Source organism: Hermetia illucens, chromosome 3 (genome assembly GCF_905115235.1).
Source record: "Hermetia illucens chromosome 3, iHerIll2.2.curated.20191125, whole genome shotgun sequence".
NCBI classification, from domain to species: domain Eukaryota; kingdom Metazoa; phylum Arthropoda; class Insecta; order Diptera; family Stratiomyidae; genus Hermetia; species Hermetia illucens.
Window position 1 is genome coordinate 79,435,969 of NC_051851.1, and position 13,678 is coordinate 79,449,646.

General features: G+C 40.8%; 1 protein-coding gene and 1 non-coding gene across 2 annotated transcripts in view; both read left to right on the forward strand.

Moving 5' to 3' along the window:
• Positions 1-13,678, forward strand: part of LOC119651573 (myogenic-determination protein) — a 113,321-nt gene that overhangs the window by 35,382 nt on the left and 64,261 nt on the right. The gene's annotated exons all lie outside the window — the stretch shown is intronic.
• Positions 4,035-4,127, forward strand: Trnay-gua. The gene is made up of 2 exons: positions 4,035-4,071; positions 4,092-4,127. It is a non-coding gene; the product is annotated as a tRNA-Tyr (tRNA).

Here is a 13,678-nt window from a genome sequence, read left to right on the forward strand (position 1 = left end):
GCACCTTTGGACGATTGTTACGTTTCCGGTCCATACATTTAGGAACTTTTCAAAGTTATTTTTTAAATTTTTGTTGTTTATTGTACGGTTGGCCAATGGATTTACATACAGAGTGGTGGACTCCCGTAACGTACAGGTAAGATTGAAAATCTGTATGGTCACTTAAGAACTGGGTAAGGAAATAGTCAGTCTCACCATGCTTCTGATTCAGTCACGCACCTAAGTTCCCAATGAGCCGCGCAGTCCATCTGCCTCTAGTCTCATTTTGCTAAGAGAGTTACTCTAGTTAATCGAGGGTGCGTTGCCATTCTTCAGGAGCAACCACTTCCCGTGGCACTTCTCCCTTTCGCAGAGCAACAGGGATCACTCCCGATCACCATCACGACCGGTTCAGAGACAATATGGTACGCAAACGCCACCCGCAAAGCTCTCCGTCTCTGTACTTGCACGAGGCGCTTATAATATACTTCCTCCTTCCTATAATCGACCAAGCGCGACTCTTCTGGCATGTCGAGTTCAAGTAAATTATTATAGGATGCGTTCCAGAGGTCCGGATGGAGCCCGACGTGATCTCCTTCGTCCTCTGACCCTCTAGCGTTTCATAGAGCAGGGAGCGGCTCTTCAGATAGATCCTCAATATCCGTAAGAGATAGTTCGTGGAAAGTATTGTCTAGAATGTCTTTCCATCGTACGGACTTAAAGGCGTTTCTGACGTCAAGCGTTACGAGGAGCACCACCGGTCGAGTTAGGCTGCTATGTGCCTCCGCTTGAGTAACGGCATCCACGATTTGCATGACAACATCACCTGTGGATCTCCCTGTTCTAAAACCGAACTGCCGTGGAGATAAATCTCTGGCAGAGCGAATGGCCTCAGCGAGCCTGAATGAAACTGGGTTTTTATTTCAGTACTACTCAGTGATGAGCACTAAATCAGCTTTGGCTTCCGCTACGAATTGCGCCATCAGCTCTTGAGCGGTGGCATTCCGGTACATATTGATTTGTAGGATGCGAATCACATTGACCGTATCCTACCTCTTTCTATTTCTGCTCTGAAGACTGGACATCCCCCGAGTCCGCAGTGTGCGCAATTTTTTCATCAGACGCCCCACGGTTCCTGCATAGTTGCAGGTATTCGCCTTATGGCCTGCTTGACCGCGGCATGTTGCCCTGCTGTCAGGTCCTCGACGGGTTGCTGACGTGTACCCATAATCCAAACGTCTGTAACATTTGGTTGGGGCGGCCCGAATTCGTATCCTACACACTCCGCATCTTCCACCACAGCAAGTTTTTGGCCTCGGGAGTTTGCAGAGGTGATACTAATCTGGACATTAGTTACCTCCGGACATTTGCGTTTGATGGCCTCTTCTACCTTGTTCTTTTCTGTAAGGCAGTCAAGGTCGGGGTTTTCCAGAGAGTACGTGGGTTCCAGGCTAGAAACCAAAGCTTTCTCTTCCAGAAGCCACAGAATGTACCTTTATTTGTTGTCATCGGACCTAATTCGAATGAAAGACACTTCTGCTCCGCTATCTTCGGGCTTGATCTTGTAACGGATTTCACTAAGAACTTCCTGGACGGCTTTACTTTCCGTCGGCTTAATAAGCAGAGTTGCCGGTCTAGTCCGGAGCAGAGACTTCTCTGATAGCATGGCGTGTTGTTGCTTTTTGTACCTCTTCGGCTTTTTCTTTTGAGTCTTGGAGAGTACATGAGTGAAAGCTCCTTCCCACTATCGTTTTTCCCCAGTTCGCTTTGCAACGGACAGTCTGCGATCCGTTTATCCCTCACGGTGTTCTCATCGAGACGTGCGGTTGTTTCTACCTTTCGCGGATTTTCTCTCACACTCCATGTCCGCCTGTAGTACGGAATTCGGTCTAGGAGTTCCTCCAGCCCCATCAGCCATCGCTGACGAAATGATATAATTCAGGTTTTTGAGTTGATTGCGAAAAAAACCGTTTGAAAACATCAATTTTTGATGATGAATGATGATTTTTCATGAAAAAACGACATGTCTGAGAATAAATACCTCGAAAACTACTATTTGTAGGAAAAATTTTCATAAAATATTTTTTGTTTAGAATTGACCTTTTATCGATTTCTGTGGTTACTTCGAAAAAAAATTCCACCCCGGAGGAGGAAACACACATTGACGCAATATAACTTTTGTTTCTTATGCCTCCCTCTGTTCATACCCCAAATTTCATGTCAATGGGTCTTGACAGAAATAATTCGGAGGTTAAGAGCTTTAACGACTGGACTATAATTAAATATCACAGAAGAGATTTCGGCCCAAGGTTTGAATCCTACTCAGTGCAAATCAATTTTTTTTTCATCTACGAACCTTCTAAAGACGGGCGTTTTTGCCACCCCGGTAAAGACACGGAGTTTCTTATTCACCTTGTATTCGGGTGTTATTTCCACTAAAATCGTTGAAACATTCTCCTTGCGTATTAATTGCACTTTCCTTATTAATCCATTATCTCCATAACTTTCACGTTTGGATTTGCAAATTACTTATGTAGCAATAAGTCCAAAAATTGCATTAATTTAACTTCTCACACTTCTAAAATAGAATAGAATAGAAGTTTTGAGCCATTAGTATAAATGGATATTCCCGTCAACATTACAGCACTATTATTCTTATTATTAGAATTAATGTAATGTCCGGAGACCGTCGTATGAAATACATAAATGTTCAGAAGGGGATAAAAGGAGATGTGAGTATTTTGAACAAGAAAATTAACGAAAAAGTATAAACAACCCTTGTTGAGGATAAATAACCATAACCATAACCATAACAACAAATCTATTTTATTGTTATTTAAATATAAACAGAGCTAAAAATCGTAATAATGACATTAAAAATTGAAAGAAATGACTAGTTAACACTCCGCATGGAGCATCATATATATCTTTCCCCGGCCAGTGGCATGGATTCGACCAAACATTGGAAATGTCCGGCTGGAATTTTTCTCCATTATTCGAGAAGAGGTTTTGTTCAAAATGGGATTTTCGCAAAGCCTATTGTCGAGCAGATTTTCATTAACATTGCAGTCCATGGACTGTGGAGAGGTTTTGAATAGCTTCGAACAATTGAACAGTACCACATATGTGTTTCTCATGATTTATGTTCCGGGTCACCGTTTAGGTATATCTGGAATGCTTGACAAATACCTACTATCTCAACCCTGGAATGCATTTTTTTTTAAATTTCGTTATAGATATTCGCATCCGTATTCCCCTCAACGAATACCACGCTACCAACACCGTCCGCTTTGTAACGGCTCAACAGGTGAATTGGCAAATCGCAAAACACCACTGCAAGAATGTAATTCAAAGCGTTGGCACCATATACTATGCAAAGGAATAAATATTTCAATGAACCGTCATACAAGCATGTTTTAAAATGGCTTTGAATGCCTCCAATGTGTATAGCAAAGAGAGCATTGCCTGCTACTGTTCTGTCAAACTGCTAAAAAACAACCGTTTGAACGGTGCATATACCGACGTTTCTTCTGTTACTTTTCTCACTATATTTTATCTATTTAAGCAAGGGAAATAGTATTTCCTTACTTCCAATTACACCATGCCGTTAACACATACATAAATACAAACACTCGGCCAATTTACCTACCAAATGAACTTCCGAGAACAACAATTGTACCAGTTTATTCAACCAACATGCGTTGCCAAAATGGTACAAACTTTAATATAAGGCGATGCTTTCTTTCAAGATATTAAGAAAAAGACGCCATTGAAGCTCTGGTCCTACCTTTAATAATTATCGATTCATAAAAAGTATTTTGCGGTCAATGTGAGAGGCAAATCTACTAAAGGATATCAAGCATTATTTAATCTTATTATGTAGCGTTGAACGCCAATTGAAAAATTAAGTACAATTTAAACAAAAGAAAAGACTAAAAATAGTATCGAGAGTATCATTGTACTATTACGGTACAATATAAAATAAGAAATTACTGAGCAGGTATTTGGTATGATTCATATCAACAAGTCTACACTTTGGAAAATCCACGACAGGACCGTCGATAGCTCAGTTGGTAGAGCGGTGGACTGTAGGAGGTAACTTGAGTGCGGTAATCCATAGGTCGCTGGTTCAAATCCGGCTCGACGGAACTTTTTTTTCGATTTTCTTTTAGAGTTAGGAAATTAAATTTTGAATTTTTTTTTTTGAATTAGAAATTTTCTCACTATCACTTATTTTACGAAATTTTTAGGAAATAGAAATAAGCGGTCGGCAGACAGTGGCTATTATGATATTGTATTGCATGCATACCTCGCATTAGGCCACCGGTTTGTCAATGTCATGCATCATTGAGCTGATGCACTAAAGGGGGTCATCCCGTGTGAAGGCCGTTTTTTGGCTTTCTTTGAAGATACAAATTCGAATTTTTCACCATAGATTTATTAATATCTTGAGCGTTCATAAGAATTTTTACAGTCCGATCGCATAGTTCGTTATTGAAATATAAAGGAATTTATACACCCATCTATTCTTCTACTGGCACGCTAGAGGGCGCTGTGACCATCCTAAAGAAAAAAATTAAACGGCGTTTTAACGTACAGACTTAACTACAGTCCGCAAACTAGGATTATTAAATAATATGAAAAACTAAATTTGTGGTGACGTGTTAAACTTTTTTTTGTGAATTTTGGTGTTTTTCCACGGCTTCTTCAATGAATAAAAAAAAAACTACTGAATGAATCGCAATTATACTAGTTTGCGGATCGTGGAAATATATTCTGAATAAGTCGTGAAAATTTCAAAGAATTTCATTGGATAGATTTTGGGCTATGGTAGCAGCCGATTTTCAACATGCGGTTTCGAGAAAAACACATCTAAAAAGTAGAATGCCATACTTAGCCATAAAACCTTAATTGACCATTAATCTGCTATACATAATCCATTACCCTAAGGTTTCTTCAAGAAACACATGTACAGCCCTAGTTTCCATTCTTGTCCTTCTAGCTAAGTCATTCGAACGTCATTCGGACCGATAAATACGAGCTTTATTGCGGCGATCGACATAAATATGACATGTGACTTATCACGTGTTAACACTATAATTTCCGAACGACTCCGAATATCAAAAAATCACTTTGCCCATATATTCTGCACTATATCGAGATACAATTGATGTAAAGAAAAAATTAAGCGAAGAATGTGACAATCCAAATGTAATTAAGAGGAAATGAGAAAGATGTTTGCCGTCAAACGAGAATTCTACAAAGTGCATTCTGCATTATTAAGTAATGCATAATGTAATGTTGCAAGTTAAATCTTCAATGCTACTTCCGGAACAATTACAGGAATTTGCGTAATTTTCGTAAGTTTTCGCGAAATTATCCGCAGCGAAATTCATTCGGGCTCACCGTTTTCATGCAAGAAGCGTCTTGGTGGTTAAGGGGTAATACCACCAAGAGATTTTTACCATTGTGTTTCTAATGCCTAAAATGCTTCCTTAACTATTCAAAAATTATGTCCAGAAGTATTTATGGAATTTGCAGGTTTTTTTTAAATGGTCGAAAAAACCCGATTTTGTGAGAAAAGCCTTGATGTCGCTTTGCAGGTAACTTGAGAGCACATTTCGCCATTTAACTCAGGAGTTTAATCGTGGCTAATGTGTTATGGATTGTCGGGGCCGTTAGCTCCTGGTACTATTTTAACTAACTCGGAGCCCGCGCTCCTCCCTTTTGTAGTCAATGTCAAAACGAATATTTGCGTTGAAAAGTACCAAGCTTTCATTTGATATCCTAAATGGCTATATTTGGTTAAATTACGTACCACTCTTTTAGTATATGGGCACCGCCGATAAGTTCAACGTGGCACAATGGAATTCTCCCATTATGTGTTCACATTTCCAACCAGCAAATTTTGTGTTTCAGAGAGACAGTGAAACGATTTTAAAAAGGTTTTGGTTTAAATAAAACCTTCAAAAGCATATGCAAAGTGATGAATCACTTCTGTAGACAAGGGAAAAGCTAACATCGAGAAATCCGGTGTCGGATTAATGCTTACATCATAACCTGGTCTCGCCCTAATGTTCTGGGAACCGGTATCAAACAAACCATTCACTCCGAAATTTCGATCCACGATTAGAAGGATTTCATAAGTGCAGTATTAAGCACCAACTCAGACTTTCGATACAAAAGAGAAGGAGGTTTTCTAAAGTGACTCAACACAGTCCATGTGAGGCTTCCTAAGGTGACGTTGCGATTGTGATAGGTGATCTGAATGGGTTTTGACAATACCTCAATCGGAGACATGACGGGTAAACATGGCCTTGGGGCCGTAACGACAATGATGATAGGTTTGAGGCTATCTGCAATATCCACCGCCTCATGATTGCTGGCATATTACATAAGTACAGAACGTGAAACAAGAGATACGTTAACATCAGGCTCAAGCGAGACTATCATTTGATGGTCACCTGCCTTCGCTGGCACCCTCTCGGAGGCGTGGAGGTGCGAAGAGCCACGCGGCTCGCTTACGGAAATCGTCTGTCGTTCGATAGTGGCAACACTATTTTGCTGACAGGGTGGCAGATAGCTTGAATAGCTTTCCGAAGAATACTGATTAGCACATGACGATTATGGAAAATGCTCTTCTCTCCGGTGGAAATGAGGTTGTTGGACATGCCCCAAAGGGGCGCTATTAGGCTATTTGACTGCCAAGACATGGAGGCGGTTAGAAAGCGTTGGGAACTGAAAGCTCTTCTTGATGCTCATAATGGGGCGAACGTGCCGCAGAAAATCGTGACAAAGAGGAATCTGTTCCTGCACTGGTCAGAGAAGTAGAAACTGCCGCAAATAATTACAATTTCGCTTCCATATACCGCATCACCAAAGAATCTGCACCTGGTCGCAAATCTCTCGATGATCTTGCGAGGAAGTCAACGGCAATCCTAGATGACGACCAGTGGAGTAAATACTTCACCACGGTTTTCAACTGTATAACATCCGGTGAAGTTTCTCTTTTGGATGAAATGGCTAGTCACCGTTGCATGCATACACGGAGTCGAAATCAAAGGAAAATTATCTCGGCCATCAACCCGCTCAAGTTGGGAGGGGCTTGGCGGTCTCCACGCAAAGCTGTTCATTGCAGCTCCTGTCGTCTTTTCAGAGCTACTTTTTCCAATAATTCGTTAATCCCGGGAACCAGAATTCTTTCCCATTATCAGAAGAGGATGATCGTTAAGGTTTCGCAGAAGAGTACCTGTCTTGAGTGTCACAATTAGAGGAGAATTGCTAGTTATGTATACCTCAGGAACTGACTCCAAAAATAACGAAAGATTAGAATCCGCGGAACATAACACCACCGTCTGGGAACAACTGCAACCTTTTCTCAAAAAATCCAAAAAGCAGCAAATGAAATTGCTGATGTTATCAATTACCATTTGTGTGAATTAGTTAGTTAGGCAACATTTTATCAGCCGTTGTGTAAGATACAAGTTGATTTCAATTGTTTAATAAAGTGCATTTCAAATAACAACTTTTTCTTTTTCGGTTTCACCAACATACAGTTTACCCGTGTAATTATTATTTTTTCCGTACGGTCGGACCCTTATATTTGATTGGCGCAGTCGTGAAAAAGAGTTTAATGCCGTTAACTACAATATTTGTTTCGCAAAACTCTCTCCGCTCAATTATCCTCAATTATCTCATGACTCTCCACCTACCTATCAATCCGTTTTTTGGCTCTGTCTCCTTCCTTAGTTTTAAGGGTGCATTAGTTATGCTACTTACTTGCTCCTCTTTCCGAGGACAATATGTAATTAGAAATTTATTATCCTGTGTATTGTTCATTAAGTAAATAAATCAATGGACGATGGTATCGTGCCTCAAACGCCACGACTACACTCATAACATCTATATGCTCTATCACCGAGTCATGAACCTTGGCCAAATGTCTGTGGATTTGGAAAGACAGGCACGCAAAGTCGGACTTGAGGTTAACAAAGCCAAGGTGCTTGGTCTGACTGGTCATCGTGGTCTTTTCGTCTGAATTAACGGGTAGAAAATCTTGGTAGCTTTGTTTCCACTAACGGTGATACCGGACATGAATTCACCCGATACATTAACAGTGCTTGTTTTGTCTTAAAATTGGAAATCTCGATGCCTCAACAGCAACATCAAGTTGAAGTTGTTTTGCACCAATGTTCTCTGTTACTGAAAAGCTTCAATCCATTGTTAACACTTTTCTCACATTGTGTCATTAGTGTACTCTGCTTTGAGAAAATTTAGAACGATAAGGTTAATTGGCATATGAGCCAAGTACAGGTAAAAGAGAGAGCACTAGACTTAGGAGTTGTTTTCTGGATGTGCGTAACAAAATAGGAGCTTTCATCGGCCTTAATTTGGATCACCACATGATAGCCGCTTAATTTCGTTTTCGTGTTGTGCCCACCACTTCTTGCAAGGGAGGAGAACTGCGACCCCTCGAGTTCAGTATCGACCGCTTGCATAATTCAGCTGTCGCTCGACAGTGGAAGAGCTATCTTACTAATCGAAGAGTCGTTTCTCCCCTAAGAATATCGATGAGCATTCGGCCGCTTGGTTTTACCGTCTCCGCGCAGAGTTATTCATCGCTGCACCTGCAGTTAATGCACATCCGCTATTTCCTCTCGTATAGAAATCTTGGGTCTCCGAGACCTTTCCCAAAGAGTCAAGAGAGGTGATCGTCAAGATTTTAAAGATAGGCACCCGTTTTGAGTGTGACAATTGGAGGGGTATCCACGTGCTTCCTGCCGTTCCGCTTCAGATCCTCCTGCATTGACCATTTCAACACCATACTGATCATTTTGGAACAGTGCGCGGAGTTTAGACCTTCGTTTCATCTGCTCTTAATCGATTTCGGGAAAGCTTTCGATTGTGCGAACAGGGCTTGTATTTGGGGTGCTCTGCGCAGGAAGGACGTTGCGGAGAAATTAATAGTTAGGTGAGATAGCGCCTGACGATTTGCCTCTGCCCTGGTAAGAAACCGTAAGGCCGTCATCGCCTAATATTTTGAAAGTTTGGGTGCTAAGCCCTCAACGAGGGGTCCCTGGGCCAAAAAAAGAGGGAGTAAGTTGCTCTCCATTTGGTCCGGTCCAGCAACAAGTTGATGCGGACTTAGAACCCCGCAATTCTCAAACAAATATTTTCAGCTCTGGCCAAGCTCTGGTCAATAGGGCGGATTGTGTTCTGCGAATTATATAAAGGAGCATTTAACATCTGCGCAGCGTCTGACGATTTGCCTCTGCCCTGGTTCTTACCAGTTACGGTTTCTTAACCGTAAAGCCGTCATCGCCTAATATTTTAATAGTTATCATCAGAATATCATGTGATAGCTCAGAATTTCACGTGTTGCATCAGGGTAAAATCCCAGAGGAATTTTAAGTCGAAAGTGAAGTTGTAATTGTTATCGCTGACGTTCTTCATGCTGTCTTGATTGGAGTACGTGGAGGAACTAAATGGATTATGATATCTTTCCTCGAGCATTGCAATCACGCTGATGACATCTGTTTGAAGTGCAAGATTAGCGAATAATGGACCTTGGCCAAATGGATCTGAATTTGAAAAGAGAAGCAAGTAGAGTTATTCTGAAAATATATACCAGCGAAACCAAGGTTTTTAGTCTAACAGGTCACCTCACTACCACTATCAGCATTAATCGGAAGAGCATTTAAGACGTCGATTAATTTGTATATATAGGAAGCGTGGTTTCTGCCGACATTAGCACCGAACTGAATGTCACCTAACGCATTACCAGCGCTAGATCCCCTTACACTGCCTTCTCTAATATCTTGAAATACAGTTATCTCAACACCAGGATCAAGTTAAAATTGTTTTGTTCTTTCTATATTGTTGAAGTCCTAGATGAGCTGAATCGCAAATCGCGAGCGATGGTGCATAAGTTTGATTGACAAGGAGAAAACCATGGCTACCATATACATATATTGTCGAACACGCAAAACTCTTCTAACCTTTTTCGCTCCGAACAAAAAATGATATTCGAGTATAGCTAACAGTGTATGCATATGGTCTCTGTTGTTATGTGCATGAGGAACAAAAAAAAACTAAAATTGACTGTAGGTATCCCGCCAAATTCAAAAGACACCGTACTTTTGAGTACTTCTTGTATACTCGGGAAAGATCATATAAGTTTCTACACCGGAAATAATAATATATTAAGAACAAGCTTAATGGCAACAATTTATATTATTTGGAATATTAGGTATACAATTGATTGAGGTGCTCGGAGTTTGGATATTGCCTTTTTCCTCCTGTATCATAAGAGTCTTTTGAATTGAGTGTGTTAAGTATGTTCCGATTATTTACCTTTGCTCTGGCTATTTGCGATAGTAAATTGACCGATGACATCCAGTTCATCTTTATGAAGCAGTCCACCCTCCAAATGTCACTCAGGGATCCATGAAGAGGAGAGGAAATGAAGGGATTTTATGGTTTTGGAAATTATTTTCAAAGCAAATTATAATTTCTGTAAGAAAATCCTATATAAGAATAAAACCATTAAGATCGTCAGATGACTCTTTCTACTTAACGCTGTCGAAGGATATTATGGTGAAGGATGTTTATTAGATCGGTCTAGGCTCCTCTTCAGAAACATCACCGGACGAAAAACGGAATTGGTCGACCTCCATTTCCTATATACACTGCATAAATATCGTTTTGTAGGCGGGATGATCAGATCCCTACAAGAGATACTGAATATGCATTCCTACTTTGAACATCTGAATAGATTTTACTCGGAAAAACGGAAGCACTTCATTCAAAGAACTATCTCGCTAGCATCTAATTGTACTTTACTTGCTTGGTGATTAAACCTAACAAATTGATATTACACTCTTATCTTATCTGAGTTCAAATTATTTTTAATCGAGCGAAGTCTATTCATAGAAGCTAATTGGATTTCGATAGTAGATACACATCTGCCTGCAAAAGTGCCAGCTTAATAACACTGTCAGCACTTCCTCTTTCAATTTTCAAATCTGTATCCCTTTGGAAATCCCTCAAATGTTACACCCGAGCGTATTTAAGGCATTATGTAGCTTTAATAGTCTACCAATCGTCATATTGCACATTAATAATTATGGCAACATTAATATGTTATGCTGTCAACTAATGTCAGAACGCTTAATATTCTGGTGGAAAACATCTCTCTTAAGCCAATTTATAGGCGAAAGGCGGGCAAAGTCCATAACATGGAAGAAAACTAAACTTCCTCTTCAAATATTGCGAATTATTTTAGTTTTTTAAATAAATACTGTATTTCGGGAGGGGTTTATTTCCAGCTATGGAAGAAGAGGATCAGAACAATAAGTTCACTTATGCCATCTTTTCTATTGCCTAAATGCCGCAATGAAAAATGAAAATAAAAGAATGCTACGGTCTGAAAATACGTATACATGCGTACCTTGTCTTTTCACTATAACTTTCTCGTAGTGACACTTTACACCCCATATTCCCTGTATAAAGTTAATACTTCTACATATCCCTTCCTCCTTCTAACAAGATACCATTAAATAAGCTACCTCCACTCCCGGAGCACTTCAAGTAAGCATATCTCCATCGTACAAACTACTCCGCTATCTGAAATGAATACTATCTCTGAAGTGTTTATTTCGGATCATGGCCTTTTTGGATGATTTGTCAGTTTGAATATTTGATAGATTAGCAAGATCTTTTGGTCGTCGCGTTTCAGCTACGCAGATACTCTTAGCCTATGAAATTTATAGGCACGAAAATGTAATTTTATTTTGGAATGACATGATCAGGTCGACCACACAGAATATAGAAATGACACGAATGCTAGCTAATTTTAGTTTTTGGAGTTTATTGTGGCTGCTTCAAGATTTCTGAAATATTTGTGGTGTACTTTGAATGGTATTTGTTGGTTCGGTAGAAGTGCCCAGACTGGAAGCCAAATAGGGGAAGTAAGTTTAATGTGCTGCGATACCTCACTGAAGTTCATAGTATTCTGCCCAGGCAGCTTTTTTAGATCATACTTTGTAGTTTGTAGCATATGTTGAAAACATTTTAAACTGGTTAGTGAAAATTATAATATTGGCTTTGACGGTTTCGGTCTCAAAGTTGTAGTCTCCTATCCTTATTCTTCTCGTTTGACCAGTGCGGTTTGATGTTGTTGGTTGGTTGGTTTTCGATGTTGACGTTGCCACCATATACTTTGTCTTGCCTCCATTGATGTGCAGCCCAAGATCTCGCGCCGTCTGATCGATCTGGATGAAGTCGCGGGTGGTTCTTCCCATGATGTCGATATCATCAGCATAGGCCAGTAGCTGGGTGGACGTAAAGAGGATCATACCTTTTGCATTAACCTCAGCATCACGGTTCACTTTCTCGAGGGTCAGGTTAAAGAGGGCGAATGCTAGGGCATCCCCTTGCCGTAGACCGTTGTTGGTGTCGAATGGTCTTGAGAGTGATCTTGCTGCTTTCATCTGGCCTCGCACATTGGTCAGGGTCAGCCTAGTCAGTCTTATCAATTTTGTCGGGATACCGAATTTTTTTTTTATGGCCGTGTACAGTTTTACCCTGGCTATGTTGTCATAGGTGACTTTGAAGTCGATGAAGAGATGGTGTAACTAATGTCCATATTCCAACAGTTTTTTATCGCACAGAGAAAATCTAATCTGTTGCTGATTTGCCTGGAGTGAAGCCTTTTTGGTATGGGCCAATGATGTTCTGGGCGTATGGGGCTATCCGTACTAGCAAGATAGCGGAGAATATCTTATAGATGGTACTTAGCAACGTGATACCTCAATAATTGCTGCACTGTGTGATATCTCCCTTTTTATGTATGGGACAGATAATGCCTCTTTTTCAGTAGTCTGGCATTGATTCGCTGTCCTGCACCTTGAGCACAAGTTGATGAACCACTTGATGTAATTGGTCGCCTCCATATTTAAGCAATTCGGCTGTAATTCCATCGGCTCCTGGCGGCTTATGATTTTTAAGCCGATGAATTGCACGGATTGTTTCTTCTATACTTGGTGGTGGCAGAATTTGTCCGTCGTCTTCAGTTGGCGGGACCTCCAACTCGACGATGTTCTGGTTGTTCAGTAGTTCATCAAAGTACTCAACCCATCGCTCCAATGTGCCATTCTGTTGGAAATTAGATTTCCTTCTTTGTCTCGGCAGGATGAGCATCGCGGTGTGTAAAGCTTCATGTTGCTGAGCTGTTGGTAAAACTTGCGCGCCTGGTGCGGTTGCTGTTTGTACTGTTCGAGTTCACAGACCTGCTGGTTCTACCAGGCTTTTTTTTTCCGTCTATGAAGTCGCTTCTCCGCTCGCCGGAGTTCGTGATAAGTCTCCGCGCGTGCCCGCGTTCTTTGAGAATATAGCATTACTCGGATGCAGCGTTCTTCCGTTCCGTTGCTAGCTTATATTCATTGTCAAATCAGCCGTTCCGACTCTTCTTGCGGCTGGGATTAAGTATGTTTGTGGCCGTATTTATGATAACGTTCTTCAGATGATTGTGAAGATCATTTGTTGATGCTTCATCTCCAGGATCTCTGTTGACTGCGGTTATTGCGGCATCCATTTCCCTCTTATAGGTGTTGCGGAGGGCTGCGTTGTGGATGGCTTAAGTATTAACTCTGATTGTCAGAGGGGATTCTGGGTGGTACTGTTATTCGAGCTCGGAGCA